This window comes from Jaculus jaculus, chromosome 19 (assembly GCF_020740685.1).
Source record: "Jaculus jaculus isolate mJacJac1 chromosome 19, mJacJac1.mat.Y.cur, whole genome shotgun sequence".
Taxonomy (NCBI): domain Eukaryota; kingdom Metazoa; phylum Chordata; class Mammalia; order Rodentia; family Dipodidae; genus Jaculus; species Jaculus jaculus.
Genome location: NC_059120.1, coordinates 28,674,008 through 28,682,998, shown reverse-complemented (window position 1 = coordinate 28,682,998; position 8,991 = coordinate 28,674,008).

Here is an 8,991-nt window from a genome sequence, read left to right as displayed (position 1 = left end):
CTATTCTGGCTTACAGTTTCAGTAGTGTCCATCAAGAGAATGAAGGAATAGTGGCAGGAGCAGGAGGAGGATGGCCAAATTTATCCATAGTCAGGAAGCAGACAAAGCAAACAGGAAGTAGGGCTAAACTGTAAAACCTCAGTGCTTTCCAACTCCTCCAGGGACCCGCTTCTTCTAGAAAGGCTCTATAGCCTAAAGGTTCCACCCTTCCCAAAATAGTTCTACCAGCCCGTTAACAAGTGTTCCAACACATGAGCCCATAGTGGACATTTTATACTGTAACCACAACATTGCAATTAGACAGAGAAATGGAGAATTTTTTTGCTATTTAAAATCCTCAAAATTAGGGATGGAGAGATGGCTCAGTTGTTAAAGACACTCGCTTGCAAAGCTTGATGACCCAGGTTCAATTGATCAGTACCAATGTAAAGCCAAGTGCACAGTGGTGCATGCATCTGGAGTTCTTTGCAGCGGCATAAAAGGCCCTGGTGGGCTGCCCATTCTTTTGATCTGTCTTTCTCTACCTAAAAATAAATAAATTACATAATAAAATTTTATTTTATTTATTTATGTTTTTAGTTTTTCTAGGTAGGGTATTGCTGTAGCCCAGCCTGACCTGGAATTTACTAGGTAGTCTCAGGTTGGCTTTGAATCACAGGGATTTCCTACCTGCCTCCCAAGTGCTGGGATTAAAGGCATGGACCATTATACCCAATTATAAAATATTTTAAGAATAAAATATGTTTTAAAAGTCCTCAAGATTAGACAGAGCAAAATACTGGAGCCCAGCCAGATTAGTAACAAACTGTAATATCAAGTCTCCTGGTTCTCTAAATGAAATAATTCTGTGTTTAGTGATCATTGGATGTTCTTTAGAAGGATTCTAACAATTGATGAAATATGTTTTAAGGTGAGTTGGGGACACTTGCTTAAGGTATATGTGGAATAAATCTTGACAGTTTGTACATAGAAAATAGTTGGGACTGAAATAACAATGGGAATGATAGCAGCTAAGTGTTTCAAATTTAGATGATATTTCTTCAAGTTTTATTATTTGTGTGGATGTTTATGTATAGTGTGTGTGCGTGTGTGTGTGTGTGCACATGCATGTGCATTGGTGTACTTGTATGGAGATCAGAGAATAATCTTCTGGTGTTAGGTCTCTCCTTCTACCTTGTTTTGAAAGAGAGTCTCTTGTGTTTGTTGCTGGGAAGGCCTGAAGTAGATGACCTATAAACTTCAGGTGTCACCTGATTCTGCCTCCCTTTGCCATAGCACATTGGTATTAAGAACATGTGGGCTGGAGAGATGGCGTAGCTGTTAAGCATTTGCCTGTGAAGCCTAAGGACCCTGGTTCGAGGCTTGATTCCCCAGGACCCACGTTACCCAGATGCACAAGGGGGCGCACACATCTGGAGTTTGTTTGCAGTGGCTGGAGGTCCTGGTGCACCCATTCTCTCTCTCTCTCTATCTGCCTCTTTCTCTCTCGATCACTCTCAAATAAATAAATAAAAATGAACAAAGAAATTAAAAAAAAACAAAGAACATGTACACCACTATGTTTTTTGTTGGATCTAGGGATTTGAACACCACTGGACAGGCTTGCAGAGCAAGTGCCTTTAATCACAGAGTCTATGCACCATCCCTGCATGGTATGTGTTGACTAATGTTAATGTACATACTGAGGGCATTGAGATGATCAATTCACTTCAGGTGATGTTAACTGGTGCATGAATCCAGTTAACTAGAGACTGGATTAAAAATCATTATGCAAGGCAGCCATTAATTCACTTAATGATTCTTATCAAGGAAGAAAAGCCAGCATGTGCCTTCTTTCCCATTGTTGTAGGAATTATCTGGAAAGATAATTTCCAAATTATTCCAAAAGATCACTCCAAAGCCAGTATGAGTGAAAGTAAAGAACTTTATTTACCCCAGGGACAAAGAGCTTGAGATAGCCCTCCAAAGAAGCTCTGACCCTGAACTGAGATTTTTAAATGTATATGGATACCATGAGGTTTTCAAATGAGCTGACTGGTCCAGCAAATGGAAGGATTTAGGATACTACCCAGGTATCTGACTTTTTTCAGCATCTCATATTGAATTCCTCAGGCTTCTGTCATGTGTGGAGCAGGGCCGCAATCTTTTTGGCAGGTGAAGATGTCCTTCAGAGCTTTATGTTGAAGATACTCTCTGGGTCCCTTGTGACCTGTTAACTGTAACAATTGGCTGAAGATATTGTCTTCTTGATTCTGGTGTGATGAGCTTATATCCCTTGACTGATGGGTGTGGACTTCACTTCTCAAGGGTATGGGGGTTCCCTTGTGTTAAAAATTATAAGGAAGCATCATCAGTGGTATGAGAATCTGGCTATCCTCTGTCAATATAAGCCAAGAGACAAACATCCAGCATCACCAACATTAGTAAGTACAAACAGCCAGAAGTCTAAATTGGTTTTACATCTAAGGGCTAGGCTCTAGATTTGCCCCAAATAAAATTTGGAGCATGGCTTTGCGATCTGTCTTTAGTGATATACCTCCTGTTGATAATACATATCAAGGAGAGATTGGGCTAATATGAAGCAATAACTATCAGGTAAATATAATCAGTGAGGACAGTTTGTGGATCTTTGACTTAAAGGCAAACAGTGGCTGACTAATCAGAGCCAGGCAGAGGCATAGGCATGAGTTAATACTTTATGGCTGTAAGCCAGCATCAGGAAGGACAGTCTATTTGTCTGAATCATGGATTATATTGTTTATATCTTGTAGTTAAAGTCTCTTACTTGGTGTTTCAAGTCATTTAGGCAGCCAAAATTATTACACTTTAGAGATCATTCATGGCTCTGGGGGAATAACTTTTAGGGACCTGTGAGGAGTTTTATGACTCTAAGCATGGTCATCTGCTAGGATAAATCAAGGCCATGATGACCATGTGGCCCTCCCTCTTTTGGGAAGCCAGGAGGACTGATTTTCCTCCAATGTAATTCTCCTTTGTAGATAAATTGATCTGGTGCTCATCTCTGGGTCTCTGTGTTGTCCCTGACCAAAAAGACAGGTAACATACTAAAGGCTAGAAGTTAGCAAATGTCCCATCATCTTTTATGGCCTTCTGATCTGGGAGCAGGAATCAAAATATTGGTTATCCTTTTAACTCTGATGTTTCCAACTGACTTTGGCTTCTGCATATGGTCATTAACCACTCAGAGAGACTGTGCATATCTGATTGAATAACAGGCTTAGTTAAAAATGTGCAGAACATATCTGATTGGGAAAGCAGATCTGGTCAGAGAACGACACAATAGTTTAAAATCATTCTGATTAGCACTTAAGTTTTGTTGTAAAGTGACAGTTAAAATTATATAGGGAGTATAGAAAACATACACATGTTATCTTTTAAATATCTGACAGTTACAAGTACAGACAGAACATGTGAGCAGCCCTGCAAGCAATATTTTCCTCACAACTTTAAATCACTTGATTTGATCTTGAAATTGTCAGGAAAAGACAAGACAGTATAAAAATTTGGCATCCATGCTTGAAAACAACATTGGCTAGTCCATATACCTATGTCAATACCAATTACCCCCCAAAGAGGGAGCTGAACAACAAAGTTTAAGAGCATTTTTGTAGAGCAGGGAACATGTCTTAAATATCAATATAACTATGAGAAATGAGCTTAAGATACCAGAAATCAGACAATTACTTAAGTAACACCTTGAATGAGACAGATGACACATAGTTTAAGAATAAAGTTAAATCTAGCCATTGTTGAACAGACATTATGACAGACATAATGTAATTTCTTTTTTTTTCTCAATTTTTATTAACGTTTTCCAAGATTATAAAAAATATCCCATGGTAATACCCTCCCTCCCCCCCACACACACTTTCCCCTTTGAACTTCCATTCTCCATCATATCCCCTCCCCATCTCAATCATTCTACTTACATATATACAATACCAACCTATTAAGTATCCTCCTCCCTTCCTTTCTTTTCCCTTTATATCTCATTTTTAACTTACTGGCCTCTGCTACTGAGTGTTTACCTTCTCACGCAAAAGCCCAATCATCTGTAGCTAGGATCCACATATGAGGGAGAACATGTGGTGCTTGGCTTTCTGGGCCTCAGTTACCTCACTTAGTATAATCCTTTCCAGCTCCATCCATTTTTCTGCAAATTTAATAACTTCATTTTTCTTTACTGCTGAGTAGAACTCCATTGTATAAAGGTGCCACATCTTCATTATCCACTCATCAGTTGAGGGACATTTAGGCCGTTTCCATTTCCCAGCTATTATAAATTGAGCAGCAATAAACATGGTAGAGCACATACTTCTAAGGAAATGAGATGAGTCCTTAGGATATATGCTTAGGAGTGCTATAGCTGGGTCATATGGTAGATCAATCTTTAGCTGCTTTAGGAACCTCCACACTGATTTCCACAATGGCTGGACCAGATTGCATTCCCACCAACAGTGTAGAAGGGTTCCTCTTTTTCCACATCTCCCCCAACATTTATGATCATTTGTTTTCATGCTGCCAGAGCTGGAGCCATGGCTTCTGCTGCTGGAGCCAGAGTTGCTGCTGCCAGAGCTGCTTCGGCCTGCCTGTGTGGGCTCTGGATGCCCTGGATCTCTCCTACTTCTCTGCTGCTGTTTAAATTTCTTACACACCTCAGTTTTTAGTAAAAGTGTGTATTTTTCTGGGTTTTTCTCCCCTAGGCTGCTTTGGCATGGTTCCTATGCCACCATCTTAACCAGAAATCAGACATAATGTAATTTCTTAAATAATTTTAATCATTGAACCATTTTTTTAAGTTTAACATAAATCAATAAAACAATATTTACAACTGGTAGAATATATGAAGTTTAGACAAACTATGTTAACATTGTTTATATATAGCAGGTTTTCCTAGGAGAGAGGAGCTTCTTCAGTTTTCTCAAGAACAAAGTCACAATGACTAACTCATCTTTTATAAAATTTAGATAATAATCTCAGTGATAATCACCCAATAAAACAGCATGAACAAGACAGGAAACATTTTAAGATTACAGTGTTTAATTTTCAGGTATAATAACCTTATTAAATATTCAAAGGTTGACAAGAGGAATGTAGCTAACTTGGTTGAGAACTTTTTAAAATTTTATTTTTATTAGATATTGACATAATTAGTATGTAAACAATACATGTTGGTACCATCCTTTCCCTCCTCCCTGCCCCTTTTCTGAAGAGGCTCTCTTCACTGGGGATGCAGATCAACACAATGGGGATTGTGGGTCATGCACTCTATGGTCAACAGTCAGTTAAGGGGGAGAGGAAATGTCTCTATGCATAATGTCCCAATGTGTGGCTCTAACAGTCTTTCTGCCCCCAATTCTGCAAAATCCACTGAAACATGTTGGGTACATTTTAATTCTACTTCAGTGATGGGCTCTGAGGAGCCTCTGGATCTCTGGTTTGGTAGGTGTTGAGTGTCCTCAGTGTCCATCTTCTTCACACTTGTGCTGACATCAGATTCACTAAGAAAGCAGCACTTCTGCTCATTTCCCCAATTTCTCTGTGGTTTCAGCTGGGGCCTGGGTGGAGTGAACTGGGTTGTTTATCTCCTCAGGTTCCAGTCTGAAAAAGAAAACAAGAAACTCCATGGCCATGATGTAGATCAAGCCCTGCAGAGGAAGCACTAAGTGACTCATGGCAATTGCAGGTTCCTGCTCATGTGTGGCCCCCATTTTGTCTGTGCCACCAAGTCATCCCCAGGCACAGCGTGTGAAAACAAGACAGAGGAGATTCTCCAGATTTCCAGATTTGTCTGGAACTGGTCCCAGAACTTAGCTATTCATCATTTAACTTTTGCCCCTACACAGCAGTCCAGCATAACCATCCTTTGGAAGTGTAGAGGATCTCTTCCTCCTCTTTTGGTAGGTGTGTGTTTGGATTTGGGGCTTAAGGAGTGACTTTCACTAGCATTCACATTCATGGAGCTCAGAGGCATTTGTCAAACCTTGCAGGGAGACTTTCATCTTGGTTGTCTTTTTTCATTATTTAACCTCTTCCACAGTGTCAGGCCCTGGAATGGAAGAATTCCCCAGTAGTCCAGGCAACATGATCTCCCTCTACCCCCTTTCTGTGGCCTTGGGTTTGGCCAATTTTAAGTTCTGCCAGCCAGAACCTCATTACTGGAGAGTGTGTTAGGAGGCAGCGGTGTGGGGATGATCTCTGGCCTTGAAGCTTCTGGTCTGACTTTAGCTGAGCTGCTTTTGGTTTCCCAGGGACAGTTTTGGATTTCTCTCAGAGCTACAGGGCAGGTCCCTGATCTTGTTATTTTATAAGTTTTTTTTTTTTTTTTTGCATTTTGTTATTTTATTTTATTTTTTTTAATTTAATTTATTAGTTTTCTTTTCAGTAAATACAGGCAGTTTGGTACCATTATTTAGGTTCATCTGTGATCTACCCCCTCCCATTAGACCCTCCTTGTTAATGAAAATGCATTGTGGAGTTAGCCCCCAGTTATTAGTATGATAAATGTCTCTGAAAATCATGACCCAACATGTAACTCTGACATTCTTTCCGCCCCCTCTTCCGCAAGATTTCCCTGAGCCATGTTGGGTTCATTTTTGGTCTGCTTCAGTGCTGAGGTGTTGGGGGCCTCTGAGGCTCTGGCTCTCTGATTTGGTAGGAGTTGATTTTTCTCTGCATTGATCTCCTTAGTTTCAGTTGGGCCCCTTCTGAGGTGTGTTGGGGCAGCTCTCTTCTTAGGATCTGCATCTATCTGGAAAAGAGAAGCAGATTCTCCAATGGAGAGTAAGTTAGCACCCAGAAAATTGAGATAACACTTACTTTTTTGATAGACAGTTTGATAGGTGTAGGCCCTCTTATACCCCATGATTGATGGTAGCTTGATATTGTAGAGTGGGCTTGTGTTTGGGTATGGTTCTGACTTGTTTCCCAGCTCCAGCTAAGGGTCTAGTACCACTGAGTGGATCAGTTAGCCAAATCAAGAGCAATTGATTCCTCACCATGGCTGTGTACCACTATTGCACTTGTGTGGGTATCACATCCGGTTAATTGTTGCTACTTAGGTTAAACAATGTGTTGCTTGGACAGATCTTGGTCACTTCCCCCAGTCGCCTATGTAGCGCCTTCTGGCACTAGACACGCTGACTGTCTGGGGACTGACTCTCTCCTGGCTTCCAGCCATGTCATTCCATTTTACGTGTCAGCTGCGTATGGAGTCTTCAGCAATAGGGTCTTACCACTGGCCTTTGGTGGGTCATCAATTACTCTGACAGAAGTCTGTCATTGTTTTGGGAAACCTTGTAGGTTTCTCTGATCAAAAGCTCATTGTGGATTGTAGGCCCAAGCTGGAAGTGGGGGTTACAGGTCAGTGTCCACTAAGAAATTGAGGAAAAAGATAACTAATATGCAAGAGTTAGAGAGGAGAGAGATAGAGGGGAGAGGGGGAGAGGGAGGGAGGGAAGATGTAGGAGATTTAGGTCAGTCTTGATCCTACCCTCTCCAGTGTCTTGTGGTTCAGGTGTTTCCTGTAAGGGACTAGTGAAGGTTCAGTCATTTGGTCTGTCTTTTAGGAAGTAGAATTTTATGGTACCATTGCTGTTTGGGTCCGGATTACTGTTTTCCACCCTTTGATTCCCTCCCCGCCCTCCCATTATTTTATAAGTTTTAAGAGCAGGAGAATCTTACATTTTTTCCCATCTATAATATTAGTTTCTTTCAGTGTTATTCTGGGGTTAGGTATTCAACATTAAAAGCTGGCCTTTCTAACTTACCTCTAGAGACCTTTAATTTTCCTGGTGTCATCTTAGTAATGTAATCTCCTGAATATTCCCTTTTGAAGTATGGTTTGTTTTGACCATGCAGTCTAGGACAGTGGAAGACTTCCCCAACAATGAGTTTCCCATTCTGTTAGTGCTGCAGAACAGTCACAAAGTCAAAGCCTCCCTGAGCATGCACTGCTTGAGACATTCTGCAACTGTGAGGCTGTGAGGAGCATATATACTTGTACACACATTCATATCAAATGTACTTTAATACAGACTACAGATGGCCACCCCCCCATTCATTCATTCATTCATTCATTCAGAGTTTAAACAATTTTTTTCTTATCTAATCCCATTTATAACCCTAATTGAGCTAGTTAGAGACTGGAACAACATTGGCCTTTATCTAGCTCATTACTGAGACCAGAACACCATTGGTCTTACAGGAACAACATTGGCCTTCCTGATGGAAACAGGACCATCATCTCGGAACTGCATGGAGGCTCAGGGATTTCTCTTGTGGTGATCAATCCACACTGGCTACTCTAGACCTGACTAGTCACAATCCCAATTTCCACTTTCCCCGGTGAATTCCTACCTGGTCTGGATGTCTGTATCATTCTCTTCTCCTTCCACTCAGGTACTATCTGGAGTTTCAAAGTCTCCTTGAGCCATCTGGAAGAGGACCCCACAATCATGTTGGGGTACATGGTTCCCAGTTCCACAGACCTTTGGCAAGCTGGGAAGCCCAGGAGCAGTAGTCCTTTCTCAACAGTGGGGTCATGGTGAAGGAAAATCTTACTGGGGCCCCCAGAGATGTTGTAGAAATTCTCTGGAAAGATCACTCCAATGCCAGTATGAGTGAAATTACAGGAATGTATTTACCCTAGGACCAAAGAGACTGAGATAGACTTCCAAAGAAGCCCTTGTCTCCAGCTGAGAATTTATTTCCATTTTATAGTTTTTATAGCCAAGGGGTGGGGTAAATGAACAAATAAGAAATGGCAATTTGCATATCAATCATTTATAAAGTCAGGCCACCCTGACAATGAACTCCATTTCACTTTGTTTGAGCTTAAACTGTCTTTACTTCTTATCATCCCTCTGGGCCCTTTCTGGACAGTTCTATTTTGGGGATTTTTCCCAACTGCTGACAAAGATAAGCTCAGCTCCTCAGCAAATAACTCTTAGAGTAATTCAGTGAATGGGT